Raw genomic sequence first — 25150 nt, 5'->3', positions numbered from 1 at the left:
TCCTTTATCCCATGGAATTCTATCCTCTTCCCCCCCCCCCCCCCCCAGGCCAGTACTGTGGTCCTTGCAGTAGGCACAAGCACCTATTGCAAAGTGTGAACCACACGCAGCATGCAGCCAGGTATGAAGGGAGGCCACCACTGAGAAACAGCTGTGACTGCTGCTCTGCTGTTGATAAAGAGAAGGCCCTGACATCGACGATGACTAAGATAAGGTCATGTTTCTGCTGTGGAAGAGAGGGCCATGCTGCCACGGCTGCTGATGAAGCGAGAAGAACTGTGTGTTATGCTGGAACAGCTGTGCAGTCAAGGAATTAAGGAGGGAGCGCGATGCAGCAGGAGCCACTGGCTCCAATAGGAAAAGGATAAATTAACTGGGGGGGTGCTGTATTTAAGATTATGGCTCCCACAGACAGAGGACCAGAAGTGGAGAGTATTGCCTGTAGAGGTCAGAGAGCAGCAAAGGCAGTTCTAGTTTTTGGGGGCCTTCAGAATTTGGTACCATAGGCATGTGCCTATGTTGCCTATGCCTAGGCCATGCGTGGTGGTCGTGGTGGTGGTGGAGGTAGTGAGATGGGGGGAGTGTATAAGTGGATGTTGGGAGGAAGGGGAGGGGCAGAGGAGTTCACATTTTCACTTGGCCAGAGGTGCCTAATTGCCTGACTACGGTTCAGATAACAGGAGAGCCCTCCATTTAAATCTTGGACTTTTCTACGCTACTGTACTTGAGGATACAAAATGTAATTCTGAAACCACCTCAGGAGGAGAACTGGGTCTGTGCTTTCACTTCAGAGCCTTCCCTTCATGAGTCCAGTACCAACTCTAGCAGGACCAATCCCTTCTAGAAGAGAAAGAAATTCACTTGTTATGTCATTCAGTTCAGATTACTCAGCATTACTTTACCACCATAGCAAAGAATGACAGCTCCACAGGCCTGGAATGAAAGTCCTGCATTAATAGAAATTAAGATACTGGGCATAAACAGGTACATTACACTTTACTTTCATGCAATGGAAAATCTGTACTGTCTTTCTCTTATAAGATGCATAAAGAGAATGAGTCAGGGCTACAAGTCTGGGATCCACCAGACTTGTAGCCCTGTTGAATAGGTGTGATCTCAAGCGACTTCCAGGTCTATGCTATTCAGATCTGAAAAAGCCACCCTTAGCTTATAAGGATACAGTTTACTGTCTCAGAACTGCTTTTAATATGTTTTATTTATTACATGCACTACATATGTGCTTGATTTTCCTTGTTTATGGTATAAGGCATGGGGATAACCTGCATGGAGTGGCAGCTGCAACCCTAAAACCCTTGCTGGGCAGACCGGATGGGCCATTTTGGTCTTTCTCTGCTGTCATTTACTGCTACTGTGTTGCTGTGTAAACATTATTTTGTCTGCATGCATTTACCTTGGAGTACTTTTCTTCCAGGTTGCCCATGTTTTCCTTTACTCCCAGATCTACCCTGTAGAAATGAAAGAGAATCTTCAGTGTCAGCCGGCATTGATGGATATATCAGAAGGAGTTTGAGATTCAAAAAATAATTCCTTCTCTCTCTTTTAGACAGCATGCCTATTTTATAATAGAGAACCTGTGAAGCAAACTATATAGGCAACAAACAGTGTAATAAATATATTCCAGTACCATGCCATCTGCATATAGATGAGTCATGGATCCAGAATAGCATCTTGAAGTAATGATTGTGCAAATGGTGAACAGAGACTCCAGTATCAAAATCAGTGCTGCAGCAATCTCTCTATTGTCTTTCCATAGCAATATATCATTTATTCTGATTCCTGTTAAACAGTAAACTTAAGCAGTGTAGTATTTAAAACCAAATGTGAGGGGATAACTCAATCTCTCAGACCTGATAGATTAACAAAGCCATAACTTGGCTTATTAAAGATGTATTTGGCTGGGACTTAGCAGTTTGGGGGGCCAGATAATTTTTCATGAGTAGGGGAAGGGGGTTATGAGAGGAAGCATTATATTTATTGTTGGATTTCTGTTTTTAAGCTGTTTTTATGTTTTGTTTTATTCAGTGCAAACCACCTTGATGTGCATAGTGTAAGGCTGAAAATCAAATCTGAATAAATGAATGAAATGAGAAGTTAACATATTATGTTCAAACAGTAATTCTGAGGAAGGGAAGCAGGCTCCCCTGATATTGTGGTATATCAACTGAGTTGCACAGAGGGATCACAAAGGCAAAATTACTTCTTACCTGACAATGTCATTTCCTTGGATACAGTCAGACCAATGGGTTATGCATGCAAACCAGCAGATGGAGACAGAGATTAACAAGCTTGCTGATGTTGCTCCTTCTGTACATCTGTGCTGACACCAGACTGCTGCTATTTCGGTAACAAGCTAACTGTAGACAACTTTAACCCAATCAACAATTCAATCACATTACCAAGAAGCCAAAAGCAGAAATGAAAGAAAAGACTCCAAACTGTAGAAAAAGAAATCGCTCACCTGCAGGAAAGCGTAGACATTCCCTGTGCTTCCCAACTCCACTTGCTTGCCTGCAAGGACAACTTCTGCAATGCAGAGAGTGAATTAAGACACTGAAGGTACCAGCAGCATAAGGAGAGTCCTGGACTGGTCTGACTGTATTCAAGGAAAGGAAAGTTATCAGGTAAGTAGTAATTTCACCTTTCTCTGTGACCAACAGGAAAGGTACCCTACAATTCTGATACCCTCCAAGCTGAGCAAAAAGGAACCAGGAAAAAAACTATCTTCATTGTAAGCAGTCGTAGAGAGACCATCTTCAGAAGAGGAAACTGAGATTCTGCCAAGAAGCCAAAATGAATTTCAGATTCCAGATCAGGACTGGAATTTGAAGTGGAGGCCCAAATTGCTTCATGCCGCTCAAGGCTACTATGTCAACTATCCCATCGAGCCAAAGTGTTCTCAACCCATGAATGGGATGTGGTGCTGGCCAAAGGATGAGCCATGCCCTTCCCGTGAAAGGTCATGACTGGCCCCAGGAAACATAAGAGGGTGTCAGAAAGCACCTATAAGATTTGCTGGATGCAGGAATTATTAAGGAACCTAGGAGCTAGATAACGAGCTGAATATATCAATACTTGCCATTTAAATGGATAAACCAAGGTATCTGTCGAAATGGTTTTCTAATATTGACCTCTCTGTTAACCTACAGAGTTTCCTGCCTTCATTCTCATAGGATAGTTTGGGCCCCACCCATTTTAGTTTTGTTTTTGTGCACAAAGACATTGACATTATAAAGTTTATACATTTCCTGGGTACCCATTGGTTAAGTACTAGCTGCGGTTTGATAAAAGTTTACAACTTTATTCAGTGCATACCTAACTGGCATACACTATCATCAGCTTGTATATTTGTACGTCACTGTTTGTTTTCCTTCCATAGTTTCTGTTTGCTGACCTATACTCCATTATCCCTCTCTCCCTTTCTTATACTTGAATGTAGTTATATGGGATCCGTACAAAGAAAAAAAGCTTTTGATTGGTTTCCCAGGAGTGGGCTGGGATAGGGGATCCTGGTGAGGACAAAGGGGAAAGGTGGATCAGCTGGGCACAGGGCTCATTATCCCAGTGGCTATATGGTAACCTGTAACCATCACTCTGTCTACCTCTGCCCATGGGTGCAGCTGGGATTCTTTCTTCTGGCACAGTTTATCCCCTTCTGTATTACCTGAGGGAGGCGCTACATAAAGAAAAAAAAGGAAGCCAGGGAAAGGGAAGAGAGATGGGAAGGGCACAGAGGTGACTGGAAAAAGGCAACAGGGAGATAAGGGGAGAAGATGACAAAAGAGGAAGGAAGATAAAGTGAGGAAAAAAGGTAAGGGATTGGCAAGGAGAGGGAGGGAATGGGTGGGAGATGAAGGAGGGGAAAGAGGATGAGAAAGTATTCTATTGAAGAAAGACAAAGGAAGGGAAGAAGAAAGAAAAAATGAGTGGTACAGGAAGAGGAAATATAAGAGGCTAAGAGAAAGAGTAGAGGAATAAGAAGGAAGTGGTCAAGAAAAGTAAAAGAAAAAAGAAAGAGGAATAACAGTGGAAAGATAGAAAGTGGAAGATGGGAAAAAGAAAGGAAAATGTAAAGGAAAGAATGGAGATAGGAAAGTGTGATAGGAAAGAGCAGAAAACAATGGAGAGAGGGACAGGGGAGATAGGCAGAAAATGGATTGGTGAAAGAAAAGAGGCAGGTGAAGGTGAGGAAGAGGACTTGAAGGCATAGAAAGAGGAGAAAAAGGGAATGGGAAGAAATGAAAGTGGATGAGTGGAGAGGAGGTGGGAGGGATGAGAGGAAACAAGGTAAAGCGCAGAGAGAGAGAGGAAGAGAAAAAGGAACAGTAGTGGAATATGGGGAAGGAGAAAGAAGGTGGAAGAAAGACAAAGGGAAAAGGGGAAGAGGAGGGAAGGTAAAGAAAGGTAAAGAGGAACAGTGGAAAGGGACGGAATAAGAGAAGGTGTAGAAGAAGGAAGAGATAAAGGTGGAGGGAAGAAGGCTTGGGTGATAGGGAAGAAAAGAATCAGGGCAAGAGGTGAGGAAGAAGTGTGACAGAAGGTGAGGGGATGGAAGGGGTGAAGATGAAGGTGTAGGACAATGGTAGAGAGAAAGTGGGGGAGGGATAAGAAAAAGATGAGGATAGAAGGAAGCATTACAAGAGGAGTAAAGAAAGAAAGGGATGGGAGAAGGGAAGAAAGGAAGAAAATGGATTGCATGTAGGGGGGAGAAGAAGTGGTAGATAAATAAGAAAGGAGAGGGTAAAGGGGTGATGAAGGATGTGTAAGGGAGGGTAACGAAAGGAAGGAGGGGAAGAGGAAGAAGAGGGTTGAAAAGGGTATGGGTGTAAGAATTTTGGTGTTAATGAGAAGCGAGAAAAGATTAGAAATTCTATGGTACTTGGAGCTTAGCTCTGCCCTGCAGATTCAGTCCCAGGAGCCTCAGGTCCTTCAACTCCATGATATCCAATTCCAGTGGCAGCAGAGATGCTCCTTGTTTGCTGTCCTGCTCTGAAATGTTACAGTGCTAAGATTATGCAGCTCTTTATAAGCAGCTATTGTGTCATCATCATGACATCACAAGCGAGTGAGACAGATCATCTGACTAATCAGGTGGGGTGGGGTAAGAAGAATGCATTTTTCTATTCTCAGACTAAGCTACCAGTTATTCTATAAATTCATGAAAATAATCTGAAACCAACCTGAAATATCTTGCCTGTACTTCCCTGATCTTTATGCTGTACATTTTTCTCCCTTTCTCTTTTTTTAGATTTGAATATTGGTCTTCCCTTGTCAGTGTTTGCATTACTGCAGCAAGGAGCTCAAGCCACCCTGTTGATCCTGCAGTCTGAGAGCTATATCGGGGGTGACTTGGAGCAAGATCAAGTCTGCCGAGTCCATGGCCTCAGCAAACTATTGTATTTGTGGACACTTGGACTGCGGTGAGACCGGCTCTACCTGCAGAGAGGAGCCCTGAAGGTTCCCAGGCAGAACCGGTCTGGAACTTCACCTTTACCAGCCCACATTCCCCACTGGTTGAGCCTTTGGGTTCCGGTCCAGCAGGACTTAGGCAAGGGTCTCTGCTGATGACAAGGGACATGGTCTGAGGCCAGGCTAAGGTCGTAAGCAGGCGGTGGTCAGGCATATCGAGTTTCTAGGCAAGGGTCAGAAACATATCCATCCGAGGGAGAGGAAGAGGGACAGATAGGGCTGGAGTAGGCTGGGCAGATGAAGGCAGGAACACGGTGGAAGCAACACGCACTCCAGAACATACAAGAACCTGTTTCTGAGGCACAGGGCATCTGGGGAGCTGCCCTTTAATGGGGTGAAGAGGATGACATCATCAGTAGGGGACGTGAGGACTTCCTCTTGTGGTCCCTAAAGGGTGCAGGAAGAGGCAGGAGCCGCTGGCATTCGGTAGCCTCCTGCCATGAGAAGGGTCGGCGGTGTCCAGCTGCTGGCAGTGACAGCTGCAGCCGGCCGGAGCACGCCGGCCGCAAAGGTGGGCACAACGTCTCGCGGGCTGACCCTGCAAGCCGTCAAATGCAACACACAGTATCCAAGCAGCACACCTCCTTCCTTTAAAAAAGATAAAACCAATAAAACAGGAGCTCACTGTCCCCCCTCCTCCTTCCCAGAGCTTGAAACAGGGTCTTGTGGCCCTCACTTACCCCTTCTGAGGGTCTTCAACTTAGAAAGAGGCAGGAGCAATATACCCAGTCACTCCTGCCATGCTGACTCCAAGTTGCCCTGAGGCTGTTCTTCTTTTCTTGTACAGTAAGACGGTTCTGGCTGGCCTGAGATGCACACCAGATTTTACGGCTGTGAAACGCTGGCACTGGTCTCAGGACCTGCCTGTGCCATTGCTCAGCAGGAGCCACTGGGGGATAACCTTGCCTCTTTTCACACTGGAGATCTGATGGAATGAGTACGTGGGGGCCCGGGGAGGACCTGCTGCAGTTCCTTTTATATGGGTTTTTGTTGTTTTTTTTTTTAATGTTTATTTCAGTTTGGCAAACAAGTCAAAACCAAAATGAATATTAAACAAATCAAACCATGAATACCCCTCCCAAATGAAAAACAATCCAAAGCAAAACTCTGGGCAGAGCAGAGCCCTAGTATTTTATTGTTGATGTGCCCTGCTTTGGTTAGAGTGTCGGTGGTTCATAAATTAAAAAAAAATAAAAAATTTTAATGATTGAAAATGACCCGTTAAGAACTTACAGGAGCTTCAGAAAAGTTATCTAGCCCCCGCAATCCAGCTGCAGAACAAATTCCTTGCAAGAACAAAAAGAATATCTTGCAGCTATTCTAAAACACAGTGCCAGCCATAATGGGGAGCTCTTCAGTGCTGTTATACCTAAGAGGTCACCTCACAATGGCTCTCAGTCAGGCCTTGCTAAGGCTTCAACATTAAGTATCTGGGAAGACCATGACTTCAGCTTCCTCACAGAGAAGCTTGCATTCATGGTGGCATAGATGTTGCCTATAATAAAAACCAAGCCTAAGGTAAGCAATCCTAGTGTCTGTGTATTTCCCTCCCTCCCGCCCACTCCTAGCTCATCCTTTGATTTATAGGTAACAGACACTTTCAGAATAAAAATCAATTAGGCTTTTATCTAAAACAGAGGATTGCTGCAGCCCTTATCAAGAGTTTAATTATTCCCTTAGAGGTCACAAGAGATTAATAGGGAATACGCTAGTAAATTTAAAGGACTCTAATTGTACGCATTCCTATTCCCATAGCAACCGAAACTTAACTAAGAACTCAACAAAATTAAGATGAAAGCAGCAGTCCAGCAGTAAGTGGGGGGGGGGGGGGGGGGCCTTCCTGTCTTTTGCATTGCGTGCCACGAGTATGATTTTTTACCTGTTGGTGAGAAATTGTATGTGTGTGCTCGGTGCAAAGAGCTCCTGGCTCTCGGAGAACGAGTGTGATCTCTGGAGTGGCAGACAGAGAGGTATAGAAAAGATTTTAAATAAATAAATAAATAAAGATAGAAGGGATGTGGTAGCCAAGGCCCAACTCCAGTCTGGCAGCTCTGGTGCTGCCTTGGAGGACAAAGGTCTTCGGGTTGGAGAGCATCTCCTTGGTGTAGCAGGAAGTGATTCTGTAGCAAGGATCTGCTCTCGCATCAAGGTTAATTCTCCTAGGGCTACTGCCCAGGAAGGAAGGGTTAAGTCAGTCGTTATAATTGATGATTCGATTAAAACTGCTATTAATTATTAAGCAATAGTAGCAATAGTAACTTGAGATTTATTTCATGTTTGGTTACTTGCCAGGTTTGGATTGGCCACTCTTGAAAACAGGATACTGGGGCTGATGAATCCTTGGTCTGACCCAGAGATAGCAAACCACAAGGTTTCCAATGTAATGTTATTAGGTTTTTCCAAAGGCTTTAATACTGGGTACGGATTAACCACAACCGTTAGCTCTTCAGAAGCTCTGGACATCCCCGACACCTTCCCAGGGACATTTCCTCCCCCTCCTTCAGCTTGAACGCCTACTGAGGGTACCCCTCCCCCCACAGGGGTGGATGTTTTCGAATCCCCTTCTATCTCAAGGCCTACGTTGTTCCCAGCAATGCTCACCTCAGGCGTACTCACACCTAACAGCGACATCCGTTATGATGAGAGTTCTGAGCTTGCTGTTTCTGCTGCCTTTGTGTGTGTGTGTGTGGGGGGGGGGAGGAGGTGTCAACGGCGCTCCAGGACTTAGAGATGTTTCACCCGTAAACAATGCTGTCTGCTCAGCAGTCGCTGCAAGCACGGGACTCTCTGGAGTTCTTCCTGCCGGCATGTAGAACCCCCTCAATCGTCGTCTGCATCAGGGCAGGAATGGTGGTGCCCGAGGTAACCTCCCTTATTCTGCCTTTCCTTTTAGTATTAGGCATGTATTTAACCCGTTAACACGGTGAGGTAAGGTAATTCAAAAAACTCGATGCAGGAGATCCAAACGCTGCGTCCTTTCGGTTCGGCGCCATCTTGGATCTCCCTCAGCCTGCTGTCTGCTTCTGACCACTGCCTGGAACCCAGATACCCCTGACCGCCACCTGCCCATGACCCTACCTACCACAAACCTTGTCTCCTGCCAGCAGCAGAGACCCCCACCTAAGTCCTGCTGATCCCAGCACCCAAAGGCTCCACCCAAGGGGAATGTGGGCTGGTATAGGTGATGGTCCTGACCAGTCTCTGCTTTGCCTAGATTTGTTTGCTGATGGTGAGAACCTGCAGGACCCCCCCCCCCCTAATAAGTTGCACCAATCTTGCCTCAGCCTAAGGGTCTACAGACACAACAGATTACTGAAGCCATGGACCTGGTGGACTTGATATCATTGCAGGCCATCCCCAGCATAGCCCACAGGCTGCAAGATCAACAAGGTGTTCTGAAGCTCCTGACCGCTGCAACAGTTCATGCATAGTTCTGCACCATCTTTGAGGATTCAGGTCATGCAGCGGTGATGGCCTCTGATTTGTTCTACTTCCGTCAAGGCTTCTGAAACCTGGCTGAATATGCGGTGAAGTTTGGATGCTAGCAGTTGTTGTGGATGGACAGACTAGATAGGCCATGTGGTTGATTCTGTCATTTTTATATGTTTGTACAAGTTCCTTGCCAGAGCCTGCTATAATGCTGGCACTAAAGCTTTCTTACCCAGTTAGCATCAGATAGGCTTCCTGAAGTATGTCCTTCCTCCCAGTAGGGCCCTGTCAGGGCCAGCTGGGACTAGTACTATATATTTCCTCCTAGCAAGGTCCTGTGAAGACCATCCAGGATTTAGTATAAAGGATGCCTTATAATAGTGCTTCATCTTTGCCTCCTGGTCCAAGATCTGACAATACTTCTTCAAAGTGCTGCCATGTCAATGCCAGACAGGACCCTGGTAGTGAGAGCTAAGTGTGTTCTGTTTATAATGGTGCTGGCATCATGAGCTGAAGCAATGCAATAACCTTTGTTTGACTGCTGGATGCGTGCTGTACCTTTGGGTCAGGCACCCCAGTCACACCTGCTGCACTTTGTGGCACCTATAGTGACACAAAGACAGCAGTATTAACAGTGTGTTAGACATTAGATACTGTAGGCTGACTGCTATCTTTCTATTCACTGGCTCTAGTGCATTTTCTTTTTAATAATGACAGCCCAAGACTTACACTGTGAGGTGACACTTGCATTGAAGTGGAAACTGAAATCAAACTTGACAGAGAATCTATTTGCATTTAATTTAAATTCAGAAAGAATTGGATACTGTTGAACCTCAGTGAGTGCAAATATATTGCACTAGTTAACAAAAGACATACAAGTGGGTTACAAGAGGCTTATAGCAAAGTTATTTCCATTATCCACAAATTCTGTGACTTTGGAGATAGGTATCGAGTTTGTGCCAAGTTTCTGTGATGTTGACTGGATCTCACTATCTCGGGTCATGTTGTAGTCTCTTTTGTTTTGTGGTTTTGTCAACATTTCAACAACATCTAACTCAGATTCAATGGAATTGTATAGCCAATTGCACTAAGTCCTCTTATGAAAATTAGTGAGGAGATTCACAAACAGAACTATAGTCTGGACAATTTCCACCAACCTGCAAGATGATCTACCATTTAATTAACAATTCACACTGGCACGTAGTCACTGGCACGTCTCTGTGTGTTGCGATGCAGAGGTGCGGTCGCTTGCTCAGAGAGATTCTGAGCCCTTGGGCCACGGCGCGGCTCAGGGAGGAGCCCCATGATACACACCGTGGAAGGTGAGAGTGTTCAGGCATGGGCTGGAGCTGGAACAAGGCTGGACCAGGATCAAGACATGGAACATCGAGGAACTGGAACTAGGCAGGCTCAGACCTCCACTGGACCTGCATGCACTGGTGAGACCCATCAATGCAATGCTGGTCTCAAGAGTAGCCCTCCGGCCACTCGGTAGCCCTTCCATACCCGCCGCTTGGGAACGATGAGTGCGTGAGGCCAGATGGAGAGGCAGGAACATGACAAGACATGGAACTCAGGAACTTGGAAGACTCAGATGAGGATTTGAGGAACTTGGAAGACTTGGACAAGGATCCAGGATACCTGGAAGCTCAGGCGAGGATTCAGGCACTAGTACAGGCTGAGTACTGCACCTCAGCACACTCTACACAGCTGCCCATACTGGCTGCGGACCATGCCAGAAGCGAAGCAGACTCCAGGTGAGAAAGTGGAGACTTCGAACTGGAAACATGTCTAAGATTCAGGAGAGGCCTGCACCGAGGCACGCCCTACACAGCCTCCCATGGCTGGTCGCGGACCACGCTGAAGCGGAGCAGGTTCTGGCTTGAGTCTAGGGCATGGACGGAAGCAGGAACAAGGTACTCCAAAGACCGGGAACAAGATTCAAGACTCAGGATTCAAAACTCGGAACTCGGATTCAGGAACAGACCTCGGAATTAAAAACAAGGGGCCTTCCAGAGACTTGCGCTGCAGACATGAAGATAGGCCTTGTGCTACGAAGCGCCCTACACATCCCCCCATGGGCTGGTCATGGACCATGACGGTGGCACGCCAGGAAATGTGGACAAGCAGGAAACCTGTAAGCAAGACGAAGAGCCGGAGACGAAGACATCAGGACCAGGACTGGAACATCGAATATCGGAACTTCAGGACACCAAAGAGATAACAAAGGAGCTCCAACGAAGAACAGGACCAGGAACATCAGACGAAGGAGACCAGGAACATCTGGAACATCAAACAAGGAGCCATTTAGACATGAGGAGACCATGGAGGACCTTGACCAGAGAAGAGAAGCATGGATGACCATGGATCCAATTTGAAGGTCCCGAGGAATTGGAAGGGAGCCCTTTTATAGGGCTGGTGAAGGAGCAGGCTGATGATGTCATCGTTGAGGACACAATGAGCATGTCTGTGAGAGAAAGCATGTAAGCCAGTGAGCATGTTCAAGAGACAGCGTGTGACCTAGTGAGCATGTGTGTGTGAGAGAATATAAGGGAGTTTGTGTGAGAATGAACATGTATGTTAGAGAGAGAAGAAAGTTGTGCATATCTCCCACCCCTTACTAATTCATGACAACCTCAGGGTGACTGGAATCTAAAGTTCCCAGGTACAGAGAGCAGGGGATTTATTTTAGCTTTAATTTTTAATTATTGGGTGCTGTTTGCTGTGTCTGCTATTTTGAAATATTTTATCAATGTCTGTGAAATTAAAAAAACAATGTTATATGTTTGTAATCATTGGATGTTCTTTTCATCAGTTGTTTTGAAATATTTATTCTTTTTATGAGTTGGTTTTACTATTATATTTGATGCTTTATATTTCTTGATGTTATTGTTTGATGTTTAGTGATGAATGATATTTGTTTTTCCATTCCATACAGAGTCTGGCTTGTTGTGGTTTCAAGTTCAATTATTGTCTGCATATTTCTATTTATCTCTTCATTTTGTATTTGGTAAGGGTCTGTCTGTGTTCTACATGTGTGACTAAGGTGAGGTAGTCTGCTAAGCAGACTTGTGGGGTGGCTCCAACCAATTTGCATGGATGGAATGGGGGTCTACAGCTTTGTTTACTCACTGCTGGTCTAGAGTATGCTTTATTTCTTAGTTATTTAGGAAAATTTGAAATTTATTTTGGAGATATTTGGGCTTAATTCTGTCAGGTTTCAGAATCGACTTGGTGTGTTGATGCATGTGCTGCAGAGAAAGTGCATAAGGGAGTCAGATAGGCCGGTTTTGAAAAAATCCCCCGGGCTGATAGTTTCCTGCAATTCGCCCCTGGTGTGTTGGAATGACGTAAGTAGTCATGATGGAGTCTGACTGAAGACAAATAGATAAGGGGTCTTGAAGAATGCCTCATCAATGGTTTATTTAATTGACTAAAAGGACAAAGTAATGTCCCAGGGGTTTAGTTATTCTTTATGGTTGCAATAGCTAATAGTTGGTTTGACCTTAACAGAATGATGCAAAGCATTATAATTCAACATAGATCTTTCTGCTGCTCTCCTGTTCTTTTTCTAACATACAATTAAATAGCTCTTTTGTTGGTTTTGCTTTTTCACTTTCATGTCTCATGCTTCACAGGCATGGGAGCAGACCTTTTAATCCATGTACAACTTCCTTGCCCAAGCAAAATTGCCAATGGTTCAGATGTGGACCATTAACGGGATCCATCAAGCTGGCTTGGCTGGTCTCTTTCCATGGCATGAGACTGTCCTTTCCAGCAAAGGCAAAGGTAATGCTCTTTGATGTAAACCAGTCTAACGGGCACAAGGCCACTATCTAATGATTTCATGCTGCACAGAGGTTACAGAATTTCAGTGATTCTCAGAGAGGTGATACACTCTCCTCTGCCTTCTTTCACTTTAAAACAAGAAAGCAAAACCATGGGTTTAAGTGATGGGGCACTAGCAGTTTAGCTAATCAGTATCCAGTGTCAGTGCAGTGAGCTTTGCAGGGGGGAATGACCTTGGATGCTGTTGGGTCTCATTTCTTACCTGTTTTTGTACTGCTGTTATAGCATCAACACTAAAAGGCCGCTTAGATTTAAGGCTTATGTCTAATCCCCTGCTTTTCAGACTGTCCTCTATTTTCTTTTATTACTTGTGGTTCCCCTCACCAGAGTTTATATATAAAGACCCACTTTTCTTTTCCTTGTACTTACTGCCCAAAACTCAGTCCATGAAAAAGCAAACTAGTGAGCTAGCCTCCTCTTACCCTACCTATGATCATGCCCTTCCTTCTCTGGTGCAGTACTGTGACTTTGCATTTAGAAAATAAGGTCAATTTTCAAAGTGTGTAGGCTCCTGACTATTGAAGTTAGGCTCCTAAATTGGCCCTTTTGAAAAATTTACTAAGGCTGAGTACCTAACTTTAGGCTCCTAGTTTCACTAAGCTACTGAATTTAAGATCCTAAAAAGGGGGTGGCTAGAGGGGCAGAGTTAGTTGGGAAGCAAAGTGAGGAGCTTAGCACTGATTTTCAGAGCTAAGCACTTAACTTAGGAGCCTAAATCTAGGCAACTAAAGAGCAGGCCTACATCTAAGTTTTAGAATCATAAATGTATATGAATTTTTAGCTTAAAACTTAAGTTTCTAAGTTTGGCTGGAGATAGGCAAGAAATCTAGGCGGTCATATACTATACCACAGTATTTTGTTGCGGATGGGAAAAATGTCATGGGCCATGGAAAAACAGCGCAGGAGGCTTCCCTATGGTAGTTTTCTGCTCAGTGAAAAATACTATGGTAGCATTTTTTCCAATGGAAATTTGAGAAAAAATATTGAGGGGAAAATGGGTCAAAAATCTTGAAATGATAGTGCTCTTCTCCCAGAGCCATCATCTTCTTAAAGAGCCATAACAGCCTAAAGACCCTGCCTCTCACCATTTGCCAGACCCCCATCCACCCTTTATCCCTTTTAAAGGAAGCCCACAATTGAAAATTGTAACAAAAAGAAAAAAAAAAAGTTCCAGTCACCACCTCCCAACTTTGTTTCCCTGCCCTAACTCTGCTCCTGCAGTCACTCCCATTTTAAGATCGTAAATTTAAGAGCTTAGTAAAACTAGGGGCCTAAATTTAGATACTCTAGCCCTAGTAAATTTTCAAAAGGGCCAATTTAGGAGCTTAACTCCAAATGTTAGGAAAAAGATTGCACCATAGGCTCCTAAATTCAGCAGAAAATAGGTGCCTAACTTAGGCCCTATATTTATAAGCACAGGGGTTGATATTCAGCTGCTATCTAGCCGTACAAACTAGCTAGATAAACTTACCTGGCTACTATAAATTAGCTAAAATATTACTCGGCTACCTTATAGTTTGCAGGATAAGTTTATCTGGCTAACTTTATTATAGCTGAATAGCAGTCATACATTAATCTGGCTTGCTAATCTGGATAACACTGAATATCGGCATTTTTTCGGCTACCAGGGAGATAGTGCTCTAATGCGTGTTATATCAAGTATATCACGTGATATATGCAATATTTTGCATCTCCCTGCCCAGGTTCCCTCCTCTATTACAATGACCTTCTTTGCAAGTGATTTGCATGCATGAATAATACAAATGCATGCACAGAAGGTCATACATAGACAATCCTATGCAAATATTTTATCGTGGCTGACTGAGAAGGTGGTCAACCATGATAAAATACCTACATTTCTTAGAAAAGTGATAAATGTGAGGCGGGAGACCCTGGATCCTAACACAGGTCCTGAGACTCCTGCCTCACATTTAAAGAGACAGAAAAAAAATTGCAGGCAAACGGGGAGGTTGCGTGGAAGGTCAGTGCTGAGGCACACCTCAAATCAGGGCTGCCACTCGAAGCAGCCCTGACGCTCCCAAATTGTAAAAAAGGTTAAAATGTTGCCACGCAACAACGATCCTGGCACCCCACCCCCAAGTCATCAAAAAAACATAGGGTCCCAGCTGCCCTTCCCGTATTCAGCCACCATGTCAAAAATAGGATCCCGGTCCCACTTCCCTTACCCAACCCCCATTTCCTGAAAGCCAAAAAAATAAATTAGCCAATCCACGGACCTTGCCCCAGTCACATGGCTGGGGCAAGAACAGGTCAGCACCATTTTGGAAAATGGCGCCGACTGGGCGGAGTACTAGGGGACATCTCGGCCCTGATGAGGGATCCGCTACTTAATTTGAAGGCTCAGGGAATGCAGGGGGGGGGCTTGGGGGTGGAGGGAAGGTGCCATGGGGGGGGGGGGGGGGTTGGTGGGGCTGGGACCCTAAGTTCATTTTTTTGGTTTTTAGGGGGGTGGAGTTTGGAATCCTATTTTTGACTTGGGAGTAGGGGATGGATATGGGAATTGCCAGGATCATCACCGTGTGGCAACGTTTTAACATTCAGCACTGGCCCTGTTCAACTTCACCTCTTTGCCGCGATTTTTTACTTTTGGCCTTTTAAGAGATGGCAGTCTTGTGAGGTTGGGGCTGTCCTCACTTTCTTTTGGCTCACGATATTTGGCCACGAGACAAAAAAAATGCATCATACAGCCATGATATATTTTTTTTTAACTGAATTATAACAACACAAGACAGCAAACAAGCATGTCAATGAAATACAGAGTCATATTGGAGCAAATTACAAGAAAAAAGAAAAGAAGAAAAATTAAAATCCTCTTATAAGATAGACAAAATAGCCTCTATAGATTCAAGAACAAGGAAAATGGGGGAACCAAGGGTCATTAAGCGCTTTAAATTTAGCAGCAAATGGTAAAAAGCAATATTCGAGGGGACAACAAAGAGTAGTCATTTATTCCATAGCCAAGTTAGCGAATGTTATCAGATGTCAAATGCAAATCAAGGAAAAACCTTAAATGGGAAGCCTCAAAGAAAACATATCTGTCATTATTAAACTTAACTACACATTTACAAGGATAACGATTAATAATCTGAGCACTCAACTGACAAACGTCTTGACACATTGCTAGAAATCTCCTCCTACGCTGTTGGGTAGCCCTGGTGATGTCAGGATATATCCATAACTTCTGACCGCATTATAACTTATCGCTATTATGAAGAAAAAGCTTTAAAACTAAATCCCAAGCAGATGGAAAAAGAAAGGTAACAAGTAAAGTTCCATGATATTTCACATGGTCATCTCCAGAAATTGCCAAAAAAAGCAGGGAGATCAGCAATGGCAGTTGCTGGGCTGCGATTTTCCGGGGAAATATTAACTTTCCCCTCATGAGAAGTATAATAAATCACAATATTTTTTTCAGGGAAGAGGCCTCACTATTGTGGTGACACCCCCCTCGTTACAGTGGGACCACTCCCAAGAAAAATATCACGGGCTTGATGCATCTAGGGGTAAATTATCCAGACAGTCTCCTCCTTGGAACACCTACATTCTGCCCCTCAATACTGGCTAACCTTTAACCAAATAAAAAGTTAGCTGGCTAAGTGATAGCCACTGACCATGACCAGATATTTAAATGGCTCCAGTTACCTAGATAAGGGGTGGCCTTAATAACAGCATCCATGTCAGAAATCTCATTTCTAATAGCCAAGCTAGTTTAATATGCCATTAGATAACAGTTGAAGATTTGCTGTTTCACACAGTAGAAGATACTCATGTATTTGAATCATTGATCATTAATAAAGTGCAATCAAATCCATTACCCCCTCTTCAGGGGCCTCTCAGAATGCAGGGGCATATAATTTTTCCCTGGGACCACTTCTATACCTGGACCTCTGCTTCTCTCCACTTTCTCTCTCAATACATTTCTCCACAGGCCACCAGGGTGCTGAGGTCGGTCCCGGGGGAACGAGGATACACTTCCGGGCCCCTAGGCTCATGTGGGTGGGGACTCCCAATAACGACTCCAATCTCTTTCAAATGGTACTCACAGCTTTGGATGTCCCAGATTGCAGATACTTTCCTTGAAGAAACAGGCTTGACATGGGAAGTTGATGTTGAAAATAAAATTTACTGTTACCAATAAAACTTTTTCAATGTCCAATTTACAAAATGAAAATTAAAAAAATCTCTACAAAATAACATGTAACCCCCCTCTTGGGTTCAGAGTTCCTAATACAGACCTCTTTTCTTTCTCTTGCACATCAGACTTCCAGCCCTGGGTGCCGGGGTTTCACCGGCGGGGAGGAGGTATAACCTTCAGGACCCTAGATGCACACTCAGTCACCCGTCAGATCTCAGCTCAGTATGTACTTACAGAAGGAAGGATTCTCAAGGAGCTGAGACCACAAGAAAAACACAGCCTGCAGTCCAGGAGCGGTGGTCAATACAAAAATAGGTTTACTTCACTCTCAAAAACAGAATCCATGCCAAAATGGAAAAGATCATCAACATAAAATTCCATGGTCTGCAGTTTCTTTTTCCATAGTGCACCTCCTCTTAACTCTTCTCCTCTAATATGAATCCATTAAAAATCTTTCAGTGACCAATTTACAAAATGAAAATTAAAAAACCTCTCTACAAAATGAGGTAGATTTTAAAAACATACGCGCGCGCGAACAAAAGTACGCTGGATTTTATAAGATACGCGCGTAGCCACGCGTATCTTATAAAATCCGGGGTCAGCGCGCGCAAGGGGGTGCACATTTGTGCAACTTGCGCGCGCCGAGCCCTGTGCACGCTGCCCGTCCCCTCCGGGACTTACGCGCCCGGGACTTACGCGCGTCCCGGGGCTTGCGTGCGCCGCCGAGCCTATGCAAAATAGGCTCGGCGCGCAGGGGGGGGGGGGGTCTGGGGTAGGTTTTTTGGACTTGTTGCGTTACTGAGAAGATATTTTGAAAAAGGAGAAAAAAATCAAAAAATATAAAAAGGAAAAAAAAGTGATTAAATCCATTGGAAAATCTGCTTAAAAATTAGCGGCAGTATGTAAACCATGGTTTTTAAAGAAAACAAAGGTTACCCTATGATTGCACTTTAAATGGGCAGCCAAATTGGTGTTTGTACATAAAAGTAAAAGACGCCGGTAGGCGGAAGTGTGCATCAGCCCTGGTATGAGGGTATTCCTTATTCATAAAACCATGAGATTAATGTGACTTTATTTCTTAGAACATTATTATTCAGTCGCATTTCTTTCTAGTTTTTTCAGTCTTGAAATAAAGTAGGAGGTCAGTCTTGTTCTTCACCAGCTTTTGCACGTTGAGCACATATTCCAGCAACTTGTCCTTTTACATTTCGCTGAGCTACTCCATTTGAGCGAGTTTTTCTGGCAGTTGGATTTTATATTATTTTTCTACTGGGTAGTGTCCTTGGATCTATTTAAATTGTGGACTTGAGAAGCATGTAATACTTGTGTATTTTCTTTATTAATTTTTTCTTTTTCCTTTAATGAAACTTTCTTGGTTATATGCATTACCTTTCAAGTGTATTTTTGGAATTGTAATTTTGAAAATTCATAAATAAATAAATAAATAAATAAATAAAAAATCCTCTTCCTTCTGGTGGGCAAGAGATTGGTGACAAATTTCTTCCAACAAAACTGGAAAAATATATTCTTCATCAAACACTTCTCGGGCAACTGCAACCCCCTACTTCAGCTCTTAATAGGGCAAAGCAGCAGCACCCTATCCAGATCCCTTTAGGCAGGGGTGACTTCCCTCCTGAATGGGAACAGGTCCAAAAAACCCACTCTCCTCAAAAAGATCAAGCCCTCTCATTCTGTTCCTTTCTTCTCAACGATTATCTCTCTCAGGTCTGTGGGGCCCTGACTGAAAAGAAAAATTCCCCTTTTCCCTATGGCATAGGTCAGGGGGGGCCTACAGAAAGGATCCTCCCCAACTTCACTCATCTCACTCCTGAACCCGACTCCCCCTGCCAAATGCCACTCACTGCGTGTGCTCAGCTCATTTTTACAGGGCAGAGCTGACCAATCCAAAACCTTTGGTTGAAGAAAACCTAACAAATGCTGAAGTTTGGCCCCTATACTGTACTAAGGGCAATCTTACAAATCTGATCCAGGAAAATCAAACAGAAGAGCGAATACTGTTAGCAAGAGAAAAAAAATCAGCTGTACAGACAGACACAAGAGTTCACTGAATAAGTAGATATCTGAAGGATATTGGGAGACTATCGTCTCAGGTAAAAGTGCTGATAACAGTGGAGTTCTATGAGAGTAAACACATACAGATTCAAGAAATCTACACAAAACTCAAAACATCGGGGAAATGAAAACGTTCATTTGGAGTCCCTTCTGAAATGGTGAACGTCTCACACTGCTGCAATGAGACTGTTCCTGCTGATGATAAATGAACTACTAAGAGTTGATTGCATTAGGCTTTAAATTTATAGCGCGTAATGTAACTTGCTTACTCGTCCTCTATGACCTTGACTTAGAAGGTCACCCGAAAGTGTAAAACGAAAGAAAGAGGCAGACAGACTGGCAGCAAGCAATGCTTTTTCCCAGAACACTCATGAATAATATGTACATCTGGCAGAAGGGAGTGATATTTAGGCAAGGATGACTTGGTTTGGGAAGTAAGGCTTTAATATTACTATATATTATATTTATGTATGCACACTTCTATGTGATTATGAACGTAATTTTGTAATCTGCACTGAACTACTTTTTTTTGGAAGCTATGGAATATGAGAACTTGAAAATAAATGATCAACTATAAGCTTACACCACATACCTTTGGATCAGCGATACCTTGAGATCCTGTTCTAGGCTGCCCCTTCTCACCTTGTTATAAAAAGAGGACCCAAAAAAAGAAACAAAAAAAAAAAAAAAAGAGAGGTATTTACAAACCTGAGCCTCCTGAACAATAATTCCTGATCTTCCTTAGAATGGATCCCTTTGGGTCTGAGGGGAGTTTCCAAGATGGCGGCTTGAACGGCAGTGCTGCTCCTACTCTCTTTGGATTTCTTTTTAAAATTCCTGGTTTTGGTAAATCGGGAGGCTTTCTACCTTTTCAATATGCCGCATAAACGTAAGGGGAAGGTTCGGGTGTACCTAGCAGAGCCCGTTACCACCCCTGAGCAGAGACTGATATCGCAGTATGCTGTCCCATTACAGATGACGCCGGGGTTAAGCCCCATTGACGGGGTAAGGAGAGGAGACTTACTTTCGTCCTGGGATGTTACTCTGTCCCCAGTGGATCCTAGACCCCCTCCATCGGCTTCTTCATCGGGGGCATCGGTGGATGCGGAGGCAGTGGACGGTGTATCCTTCGGAGGCCTTGAGCCGGCTGGGATCCCCGATGTTGAACCGGAAGTAAACCCTGCCTTGGGAGAGCCAGCGCTTCGAGACCCCGAGAGTGGAGGGGCAGTTGGAGGCCCTGAATCCGCCGTAAGGGAAAGAGAAGTGCAAGGAGTCTCCCGTGGAATATCAAGTCAGAGGTTTGAGGATTTAAAAAAACCGGAGGTGGTGACAATGGACTCCCTGTGGGAGTTCATGGCAAGTATGTCGAAACAGTTACAGGAACAGTCACTTCGGGTGGGGAATGTGGAAGGAAAATTGGACTTAATAATAAGAGAAGATGGCTTAGATGTACAACAGCAGTCTCAGATTGTGGAAACAATTAAACAAGATGTGAAAGACATACAAGTAATGACTGGGGGTCTTGTAAGTGAAAACTCCGTCTTATCGCGGAGACTGGAATCGGTCGAAAATTACTTAAGACATTTAAACATTAGCTGTCTGAATTTTCCTAAGAGAATGGGAGAATTGCCTTTACTTACGTTGAAACGATACTTCAAAGAGGTTTTAAAAATCCAAGATGATAGGATTCCATCATTTAAGAAGATCAGCTTTCTGAGTCAGAAAACTGTTATTACTCAGGAAAAAAGGGAGATAAAACCAGAGTTTCTAAATTTGACTCAATATCTAGAAAATTCGGACTTTGAAGTAGTGGATAGAGCAACATTGTTTGTGTCATGTTATTCGGAACAAGATTTTGCTCTCATTATGAAAGCTTATTTCAAGAATTTAAATGCTCTATTCCACGGACAGAAAGTTCGACTCTTCCCGGATTTGGCCAGACCCACTCAAACAAGGCGAAAAGAGTTCTTGCTACTAAAGCCAGAAGTAACAGCGATTGGGGCAACGTTTTTATTGCACTACCCATGTCGCTATATTGTAAAAAAGTCCAATAATACTTTTGTTTTCTTTATGCCTGAACATCTGAAGCAGTTTCTTGTATCTAGACAACAGGACAGTGCCATTGAATAGATCTAGGACATGAAGGAATGTAACTGGACCGCCTATCTGTGAAGTCTATCTTTAAATATTATTGTTGCAATGTGTGTTCCTCTTAACAATAGAAAATACTCTCCCAAATTTTCTTTTTCTTTGGGTTCAATAGTAATGTAGAGATTTTGTATCTCGTATAAAGTGGTGTAGTGTGTAACTTTAAAATATTTCTTATTACTACTGTAACCATGATTTGATGCAAAGTGTATTCTTTGTTTAATTATTGTATAATTTTCAGAAATTAAAAAAAAAAAAAAAAAAGAATGGATCCCTTTGCCTTCATAGGAATCGTGGGCAAAGAACTGGCAAAGTAGAGGAACCCAGGGAAACAGAATAATGGTGTGTCTGATGACTGAGACGTCCCATTTCCATAGCCCTGCCCTTTTCAGGATTACAGAAGATGGAGTAGTTTTCTAGTATACAGCAATGGATGACTGCCAAATTATCTACTGGCTGGGAGCATGTGCAGAGTGAGAAGGAATACAAGTCCTTCTGCCCCCTCTCCCGACACACACACACAGATCATTTCTGTCTCTGCAGCTGCCCAACAAGCAGGCCAGTACATCAGAATGCAAGACAGAAACTTTCTGTGATGATCAGGGATAGAAGTGAGATGGACTGAGAAGAATGCTGGCAGGTAAGAGTGTTGCTAACTGGCTCCAGATTTTCAGGACAGGTTGATCCAGTCCTGGTTTTACCCCTTGCACGTAGGGACTTGTTCTCATTTCCCTAGTGCATTCTCTAAGAAAAAGCAAGATTCTGGATACAGGGGAGTGAAACTAGAACTGGATCAACCTGCCCTGAAAATCTGGATCCAATTGGCAACCCTAGAGGGGAGCGAAGGAAGGATTTGAGAGGCACTCGTTAAAATGGATTGCAAGAGGGGAGCGTGAGAAAGAAATAGGCATAGAAGATTATAGCCCAGAGGGTGGGATGGGAGCAGAGTGTAAAGTAAATGGGATACTGTAGGAGAGAAAAAGATGGAGGGAGAAAACAGAAAGAGAAAGTGTGTGCAAAGACGGAGAGGAAAAGAAAAGTGAGAATTGTTTATAGTATTATAATTAAGATTCCTTTGCCTTATAGTTAAATAATGCCATTCCCCTAAATCAGGATGGTATGATCCTGTCACCCCTATGATGGGATGAGACATGACCTTGTACATTCCCTGCTGGAGTAGGATCCCTGAGATAATTCCAGATACTTTTCCAGGGCAGCGGTAGAGAGAGCTGCTGTTCCTGGCTTGGATTGTCTAAGCTATGTATGCGCATAAAACACAATGTTCTGCACATCAATGGCTGTTAGAAAATCGTCTGTGCATAAAAGCATGGGCGTTACCTCACTTTGGGCATACGTTTATGGTTTGGGGGTGGCACTGCGGCAGAGTTGAGACTTATGCACATTAGGGATATGCTGCTGTTTGAAACATCTTTGTGACTGATCCTGTGGATTTTAAAGCACTCCCTGAGTTCGGGGTTACACATGCGTTTGTACTTGCTAGTTCTGCAGATGGCAGATTGGAGATAAAATACTGTATGTACATTTCAAAAACCTTAATGTTTGTGGGCTGTTTATTATCCTGAACTAAGCACACCCCTGGCAATGCCTCTTTTTAATACAGCTAGACATACACACATTGTGAAAGCCCACCTGTATGTTTACCTTTTTTGAGAGTGACAATTTTCAGTCAGGATAATCTACTCAGGTACATCCCTATTTATACAAGTAAATCCCTTTGAAAACTTGTCCTCATTCTGTATGCATACACACATGTATATATTGTAGTACAATCATTTAATTTTCATTCAGATGAGTTTGAAATGCATTCCATTTGGTCTTCAAATGCACTTTAGTAAATGTGTTTGAAATTTTTGAAGGAATACATTTCATACTCATTCATGGGAATGTTAAATGACGAATGGGATCTATTTCTATATATACATGTAGGGCCTCATTGGAAACCTCACTAAGGAGTATGTCCCAGTAGAAGGATCATGCTATGCAGTGCAGACCTCAGAAATGTACCATCTGTTCCCAGTACCCCCACTGGAGGTTGCTGTAATGGTCAAATTCAGCTGCCATTATCAGTCAGTAGGGATGTGAATCGTTTTTCTGACGACTGAAAATATCGTACAATATTTTCAAAGTCGTCAGAAATCGGGGGCTCCCCGAAACAGATAGGAAAACCCCACGAAATTGTTCGTGGGGTTCTCATCGTTTTGGGGGTGGGCGGGAAAAACGGCAAATAAAAACAACCCCTAAACCCACCCGACCCTTTAAAACAGATCCCTTAGCTTCCCCCACCATCCCGACCCCCCCCCAAAACTTTTTTAAAGTACCTAGTGGTCCCTTGGAGGTCGCGGGAGCGATCTCCCACTCTCGGGCCGTCGGCTGCCAATAATAAAAATGGCGCCGATGGCCTTTGCCCTTACCATGTGACAGGGTATCCGTGCCATTGGCCGGCCCCATTTTAGATGGCGCCAGCCATCCATTACGCCTACCATGTGACAGAGGCCAGCCAATGGCACGGATACCCTGTCACATGGTAAGGGCAAAGGGCCATTGGCGCCATTTTTATTAGTGGCAGCCAACGGCCCGAGAGCGGGAGATCGCTCCCGGGACCCCCACTGGACCACCAGGTACTTTTAAAAAGTTTTGGGGGGGGGGGGGGGGGTCGGGGGGGGGGGGGAAGCTAAGGGATCTGTTTTAAAGGGTCAGGGTGGGTTTTTTGTTTATCGGCTCGGGCGCAGCCGATAAAAAAAAAAAAACGATCGGACCACACAAAAAAAATGTCACGATGTGAATCGGAACCGGAATCGGAACCGATTCCAATTCACATCTCTAATTAGTCAGTGACTCCTCGTGGTTTTTGTGGAATTTTGATTTGGAGTTTCTGTAGGAGTTTTGTTTTTTTTCTCCTGCAAATTTTGTCCTGCAGGCAGAATACTCTGGTTTTGGATTTTTGGTATTCTTTCAGAGAAGAGCTGCTATCTTACAACAAGGCGAGTTAGGTCTCTCTTTTGTACTTTGGTTTTGGAAGGATTGGTTTTGTACGTTTTCCTTCCAGAATCTAGATGCTAGCGATGTTATAATGGGAAGCAATGGTCCCCATTATAGAAGCTTTTTGGGATGAATTAATCTAATGCAAAATGAAAAGAAAGGGATTTGCCCTTATGCATCCCCAACCAGTGCTACCTTAAAAAGCTTGGGAAATCAGAATATTGTAAACAGTACATGCCTCTAGTTATCTATTTAACTCCACATCCTGGGTAGCATATAGAAAAACAAATCAGGCAAATGGTTTGAATAAAGCCTGAAGTGGTTATCTGCCAAAAAATTGTAGGACCGATCTATCCCTTGTTATGTACCAAAAGAATTGTAAGAATAAAGCCTGCAGTATTCGTGCTCAGAACGAATGTGCTGAGCATCAAAGCTCAGCATTAACGTTGATCCTCCTCAGAGTACCCCTAGCACAGATACCCAGCGCATCCATGACCAGCGCCTACTCACCTTTGATCCATCATTTTCATCTTCCCTTGTTCTCTCGTTTCACCTTCGGTACCCTATACAATGGAGGAGTAATGAACTAATTCAGCAGGTGCGACTGAGCCAGGAAAAGTTGTGGTTCAAAATGAAGGATGAGCAGATTAATTGTATGGTTAGGAGATGGATTAATTCAGTACCTGTGCCAGAGAATTATACTAAAGATAGTACTTAAAAATAATGAACATGCAATTATCTGGGACCACAGAAGATAATGAAATCAAATATGGTCAATAGCATCATTTGGATTCTCAAGAGTCTTATTCAAAATGCATGACAACCATTACTGGCACTAACCAACCTGAGGAAGTCCTTTATTTATTTAGCTATTTTATATACCATCGTTCCAAATGAAGATCACAACAGTTTACATTATGACATACATAATATGAATTGACAAATACAATCACTTAGGGGTACATTTTAAAAGCCCGGCGGCCTATGTTGCATAGGCCGCCGGCACTT

At 43.7% G+C, this 25150-nt stretch overlaps 1 long non-coding RNA gene across 1 annotated transcript; it reads right to left on the bottom strand.

The window, feature by feature from the left end:
• Window positions 1–775: 775 nt before the first annotated feature.
• Window positions 776–24706, bottom strand: LOC115100444. The gene is made up of 3 exons (XR_003859067.1): window positions 24653–24706; window positions 1412–1466; window positions 776–840 (listed from the first exon to the last, which is right to left on the bottom strand). It is a non-coding gene; the product is annotated as an uncharacterized LOC115100444 (long non-coding RNA).
• Between the last annotated feature and the right edge of the window lie 444 nt (window positions 24707–25150).

The sequence above is a fragment of the Rhinatrema bivittatum genome, chromosome 10, assembly GCF_901001135.1.
Source record: "Rhinatrema bivittatum chromosome 10, aRhiBiv1.1, whole genome shotgun sequence".
In the NCBI taxonomy this organism is placed as follows: Eukaryota; Metazoa; Chordata; class Amphibia; order Gymnophiona; family Rhinatrematidae; genus Rhinatrema; species Rhinatrema bivittatum.
This window is presented reverse-complemented; position numbering and strand designations above follow the sequence as displayed.